The sequence below is a fragment of the Pinus tabuliformis genome, chromosome 3_2 (assembly GCF_031772625.1).
Source record: "Pinus tabuliformis cultivar Carrire ecotype Pingquan chromosome 3_2, CPIR1, whole genome shotgun sequence".
Classification (NCBI taxonomy): domain Eukaryota; kingdom Viridiplantae; phylum Streptophyta; class Pinopsida; order Pinales; family Pinaceae; genus Pinus; species Pinus tabuliformis.
The window spans coordinates 11,096,185-11,103,214 of NC_142302.1; the positions used below are offsets into that span (position 1 = coordinate 11,096,185).

At 35.8% G+C, this 7,030-nt stretch overlaps 2 pseudogenes; both read right to left on the minus strand.

Moving 5' to 3' along the window:
• Positions 1-2,185: 2,185 nt before the first annotated feature.
• On the minus strand, positions 2,186-4,320 carry LOC149179563 (DNA mismatch repair protein MSH5 pseudogene; annotated as a pseudogene).
• Positions 4,321-4,699: 379 nt separating this feature from the next.
• On the minus strand, positions 4,700-6,187 carry LOC149179564 (DNA mismatch repair protein MSH5 pseudogene; annotated as a pseudogene).
• Positions 6,188-7,030: the final 843 nt, after the last annotated feature.

Below are 7,030 nucleotides of genomic sequence, written 5' to 3' on the forward strand. Positions count from 1 at the left end.
TCAAAAGCCTGCATATCGAAAGAAGAAAAGCTTTACTACATGGTTTCTAGAAGAGCAAAGGATTATTGAGGTCAATTAAAACTAGTTGCTTCTAAAGCTCAAGAGTATCAATGAGAGAATAACGAGATTGGAGATAAAAAGGGTGGAGTTATGATTCTATGAATACTTGTACGACTAGAAATCCTCCTTCATCTCTTCTACTTTGCTCCTTACTTAAAATAAAGTAAAAAAGTAGGTTATTTTGTTACCTCCTTTTAGAGGACATTGAAATAGTTTAGAAAATTGTACATCTTGAAATCATTACAATTATAAATTGTGTTGACCAACTGTCCAAAAGATGAAATATAGCTGGGATTTTGACTAATCATGCAATAACTTATATGGATGACATATCCTCTTCAATAGAACAAGCCAGGACCACTAGTAGCATATCATTGTTCTCCTTCAACAACCAGTAAAGGCCAATTCACAATTTGGAAGGACGGTATCTCTACTATCTGTATCAATCCAATTACATCAGAAGGAGATTCAGATTGTTTTATGACTTTTTATGGTCTGTAAATATGGTGAAAATTGTTTATTCAAAAGTTGAGACAATTTCACTGAGTAGGGAGAAGATCATGGGTGTTTTAATCTAGATTATAAGAAATTTTTGGGCCCATTACTATCTCCTTTCATAGGGACATGTCTTTTAATATGTTTTATCCTCTAATGTGTCCAAGTGATTTTGTAACTTCCATTTAGTAATTAGAGTATTGTCTCTCTAGGTAGTGGGAAGTTACATTATTTGTCGAAAATATGGAAGGAACTTTTTCTCTATTTAAAGAACCAACTTCTGTAGGTACATGTCTTTTAGTATGATTTGTCCTCTAATGTGTCTGAGTATTTTTGTAACTCTCATTTAGTAATTAGAGTGTTGTCCTTTGAGGTAATGGGAAGTTATGCTAGTCAAAAAAATGGAAGTCCTTTTTGAGAGTGAAGACTAGGATATGTGCTACATGGTCTGATAATCTTTCCTAAAGTTTGCTTGCCCCTTTCCTATGAAATGGCCCTTCTCCAACAAATCAGATAGGAATTTATTGAGAGCATTAAAGGAATGGAACAATGGTGGTGGCTTAGCATTCCATCGACCTCACTAGTGAATTTCCATCTTGTTGGCTAGTATCAGATGCTTTTTAAGTGGACAAAGTACTTCAACCTATGACTATGTTCTATCATTTGATATAATTTCAGTTAGAATATGAGTCGTAAAACCATGAACTATGGTTTCATCTTTGTGGTACTGGATTGATTGCAACTTCTTTATAGAATCAAGTGGTGGTACAATATCATTGCAGGACAATTTGGGTTGGGAAGAATGGATAGCTACCATATATATGCTTTTAAGGTCCGCGCTTCACCATACAAACACAATTCAACAACAAAACATTTCCACTTAATGTGATTCTTGCCACCAGGAATCAAAAAGTGCATTTGGTATTGGGAAATGGTACATGTTTAAAAATGCCACTTACAAATTTCTAGGAAACTAGGAAATGGCATGACACAATAATTAATGTGTAAATGAAAAGCTGTTATAAATGCATTACAAAGTAACTAGTCTGACATAGGAGTACAGGAATAACAAAATTTTTGAAAACAGTACAAATACAATTGCCCAGATTTACTATGGGAACAAGTTTTGAATCAACTTTTGTATTACAAAAGACTCCACATATATTGTGAGGACTTAGCCAACATGTAAAGTTTTGGAGCCACAACCTCTTTTATTGTGGATTTCCAAGACCCTTCTCAATATTGAGTAGAATATATAAGCATTGATACTATCTTGATAGAGAGCTATTTTTGTAGTATAGCACATGAAAGTCCATCAGGGAATAAATAATATAGGATTATTTGATTGAGCATATATGGATGATCATCATTAACTCCAAGTTGCCATTAATTCAGGCATATTCTTTTGGTACCCTCAAATTATGTTTGACATTTTCCTATGTGACATTATGTTTGACATCTTCCACTTCTTTTGTTGCCACTTTTCTATTTTCTAATACTCCAAGGCTGGACTTAATAGGATCCCCTTCTTCATTGTTTGATGGTTTTCTGCTGTAAGAAATCTGGACATAACCAGTCCAAGATAGATTAGATTCCTTAGTCTCCAATTTTTTATGTATTGACCTTTTGATCACAAGGATAATAGCACCATCAACATTCTGTACAGCAGGATGTCAATGCTTGCAGGGGTTTCTGAGAGGGAGAAGGCATTATTCCCTACAAAAAATGAGTGATTTCCTTTTTTTATCTCAAGTGCATCCTTTGCAGTGAGCACTGGCCTGACATACATGTACTGGTTTGCAACTAATGCCAATGAGAGCATGCAGTCTAGCTCCCCAACGAACTTTGATGTCATATGCAAATGCATTGAGAAAGGCTAAAGCTGCAATTCCAAATCTCTTATTATGGCTCTTTCCATATCTAACATTTTATGATAGATGTCTCCTAGAAGAAGATCCAACTCTTTTGTCTTTGAAGTATGATAAAAGTATGCTTCTTGATGTTCCTTTTCACCTACACAAGCAAACTCTGTGTCTTTAAGATTTTCCAATTCACTATCGTTGAGTTTTAGTCCAGAAAGGCACAATTGATAACCAATTTGAGGTATATACACAATGGACCCGTGTTTGGGATTATTAGCTTGGCATGGGAGGCATTTTAGCTCAAGTGCTGAAATCTCCTCAAGCAAGCCCTCGTATATTTCCTTCAATTCATCCAACTCTAGACAAATGTTGGATGCAATCATCATTCTATATTTGTTTCTATTGCTTTGATTAAATTCAAAGAATCCCTTTATCATTTCAAACTTCATAGATATGGACAAGCTCAATTGTAATGCATGTAAAAGTTTGTCTTACAATATTCAAATTGAACATTCCTGCATGCTCATGCTGTCTTTTTGAAATCCCAATTTCAAAAAATTTCCTTGTATGTAAAATGGAACTCATACTCTTTGACATTGTTGTCCAATCATCCAATGTTGATAGATAACCTGAACACCGAAATCTTGAGTAGATGTGGAATATCTTTCACATTTTTCAAAGTGTTGTGCAGGGCTGGCATCATTTCATCATAGTGATGGCGCAGTGGTATAGTGTTGAGATGACCATTCAAAATGTTGAGATCTAATATAGGCCTTAAGAGCCAAGTCCTTAAAAGACGTCAGCCGATGACAATGAAACAATTGTTAAACATGCAAAATAACAAAAATCCTTCCTTTGCTTTGCCAATGCCCATGCTGCTTGGATGCTTATCAACTTGAAAAATTTGCAAGGCATCATAACCTATAGCATCAACTTTCAGAAATTTTTTTAATGAGATCTCTGAAACCCTGTCAAATTTTATTGGTGTGGTGTCATATTCCTTCATTTCAATAGTGTTGACAAGCATCTATTGTTGTAGCCTAGCAAGAAGGTCCCCAGCAGCACGAACTTGCACATCACTTTCAATGTTCATCATGGAATTGAGTTGTTCATGAGCACATGCACAAACCACCAAATGCTCTTGTTCATTCAAAAATTCCAAACACTTGTTCAAAATCTTAACATGCTTCCACCTGTTGTTTGGGAACTTTGAAAGTAACAACCTGTGAGCTAGCCAATACTCAAGGCTTCCAACAATTCCTAAAAAGGTAGCTATTAGATCACCATAATATCAGAGTTATCATTTCCAAAAAATTTGCAGTACATACAAAGTTCAGGTGCAATAAATAAAAATATTTCATTGTTTATGCGATCATCCAGAGAAAACTTGAGAACCTGTTCCAAGATTGATAAGACTAAAGTGACCTGCCCATATAAGCATCTACAAGAGCTCTAGACAAAATTTGCAGGAAAACATCTCTTTGTCATAAAAGTCTTGTTTTGAGAGCATCCTGGAGTCTACATTTGCATGGATGTCTTGAGCTAATTTCCCATTTACAATGTAGATGCAGGAGTTGGAGGATGGTAATGATTTTGCATGATATTGCTCACAGAAAATTAGTATTGCAAGGCCCCAAAGAAAACTAAAATGCAACCAGACGTGTTGGTATCGAGTGAATTCATTTCTTTGGTATTTTGGGTGTAAGTGTTTCGATGCCCAAACTTCGTTGGGGCTGTATCCAAAGCACTAGATTGAAGAATAATTGGTCTGACTTCATGTAGACATGGTATAACAATTGATCCAATGGCTATTGATTGAGTGCCATCCAGAAATACCTTGTACTCCTTTGAGAGCACACACGTATGTAGAAGTGTATGATTTTGGAGAAGCCCAATTCAACATTGTTCAAGGAGGGTTGGGCCATTTGACAAAAATGGTACAAATGCCTGATATTCTATAATGTCAAGCCTGCTCTTCATGCAACAATATGCATATGCCTTGACAACTGGGTGAGGTGCAAGAAGTCTTATTTTCACCTTACATCCAATCTGTTTTACAAATGAAGGGTAATAGAGGCCTCCAGATGTTAACAGTGGTGATGCAACCAAAGTTTGAGTCTACCCTCTTTAGCACACAGAGGAAACCAGTCCAGGATAAATTAGATTCCTTAGTCTCCAATTTTTGATGTATTGACCTTCTAATCATAGGGACAATAGTGCCATCAACATTCTGTACAGGTAGGCTGCCAACGCTTGCAAGGGTTTCTGAGAGGGAGAAAGCATTATTCCCTACAGAAAATGAGTTCTTTCTTTTTCTTTTCTTTTTTAATCTCAAGTGCATCCTCTGCAATGAGAACTGGCCTAACATACATTTAATGGTGTGCAACTAATGCCAATGAGAGCATGCAGTCTAGCGCCATAATGAACTTTGACGTCATATGAAAATGCATTAAGAAGGGCTAAAGCTACAATTGTAAATCTCTTATTATGGCTCTTTCCAAATCTAACATTTTATGATAGATGTCTCCTAGAAGAAGATATGACTCTTTTGTCTTTGAAGTACAATAAAAGTATGCTTCCTGATGATCCTTTTCACCTGCACAAGCAAACTCTGTGTCTTTAAGATTTTCCAATTCACTATCGTCGAGTTTTAGTCTAGAAAGGCACAATTGATAACCAATTTGGGGTATATACACAATGAACCCATGTATTAGCTTGGCATGGGAGGCATTTTAGCTCAAGTGCTAAAATCTCCTCAAGTAAGCCATCATATATTTCCTTCAATTCATCCAACTCTAGACAAATGTTGGATGCAGTCATCATTATATATTTGTTTCTATTGCTTTGATTAAAGTCAAAGACTCCATTTATCAATCCAAACTTCATAGATATGGACAAGCTCAATTGTAATTCATTTAAAATATTGTCTTACAATATTCAAATTGAACAATCCTGCATGTTCATGTTGTCTTTCTGAAATCCGAATTTCAAAAAATTTCCTTGTATGTGAAATGGAACTCATACTCTTTGACATTGTTGTCCAATCATCCAATGTTGACAGATAACCTGGACACCGAAATATCGAGTAGATATGGAATATCTTTCACAGATTTCAAAGTGTTGTGTAGGGATGACATCATTTCGTCACAATTATGGAGCAGTGGTATAGTGTTGAGACGACCATTCAAAATGTTGAGATCTAATATAGGCATTAAGAATCAAGTCCTTAAAAGATGTTAGCCCATGACAATGACACAGTTGTTAAACATGCCAAATAACAAAAATCCTTCCTTTGCTTTTCCAATGCCCATGCTGCTTGGATGCTTATCAACTTGAAAAATTTGCAAGGCATCATAACTTGTAGCATCAATTTTCATAAATTTGTTTAATGAGATCTATGAAACCCTGTCAAATTTTATTGGTGTGGTGTCATATTTCTTCATTTCAATAGTGTTGACAAGCATCTCTTATTGTAGCATAGCAAGAAGGTCCCCAACAACACGAACTTGCACATCACTTTCAGTGTTCATCATGGAATTGAGTTGTTCATGAGCACATGCACAAACCACCAAATGCTCTTGTTCATTCAAAAATTCCAAACACTTGTTCAAAAGCTTAGCATGCTTCAACCTGTTGTTTGGGACCTTTGAACGTAACAACCTATGAGCCAACCAATACTCAAGGCTTCCAACAATTATTGAAAAGGTAGCTATTAGATCACCATGATTAGGAATATCAGAGTTATCATTTCCAAAAATGTTACAGTACATAAAAAAAATCAAGTGTAATAAATAAAAATATTTCATTGCTTCTGTGATCATCCAAACAAAACTTGGGAACTTGTTCCAAGATTGATAAGACTAAAGTGATTTCCCATATAAGCATCTACAAGAGCTCCAGACAAAATTTGCAGGAAAGCATCTCTTTGTCATAAAAGTCTTGTTTTGAGAGCAACTTGGAGTCTACATTTGTATGGATTTCTTGAGCTAGTTTTCCATTTATAATGTAGATGCAAGAGCTGGAGGATGGTAATGATTTTGCATGGTATTGGTCACACAAAATCAGTATTGCAAGGCCCCAAAGAAAAATAAAATCTTGTATTCCCAATTGAACCATGATGCAACTAGACGTGTTGGTATCCAGTGAATTCATTTCTTTGGTATTTTTGGTGTAAGGGTTTCCATGCCCAAAATAAGTTGGGGCTGCATCCAAAGCGCTATATTGAAGAATAATTGGTTTGACTTCATGTTGATATGGTAGAACAACTGATACAATGGCTATTGATTGAGTGTCATCTAGAAATAGCTTGTATTCCTTTGAGAGAACACACGTATGTAGAAGTGTATGATTTTGGCGAAGCCAAATCCAACATTGTTCAAGGAGGGTTGGGTCATTTGACAAAAATGGTACAGATACTTGATATTCTATAATGTCAGGCCTGCTCTTCATGTAACAATATGCACATACCTTGAAAATTGTGTGAGCTGCAAGAAGTGTGATTTTCACCTTACATCCAATTCGTTTTACAAATGAAGGGTAATGGAGGCCTCCAGATGTTAACATTGGTGATGCAACCAAAGTTAGGGTCTGCCTTCTTTAGCACATAGAGGAAA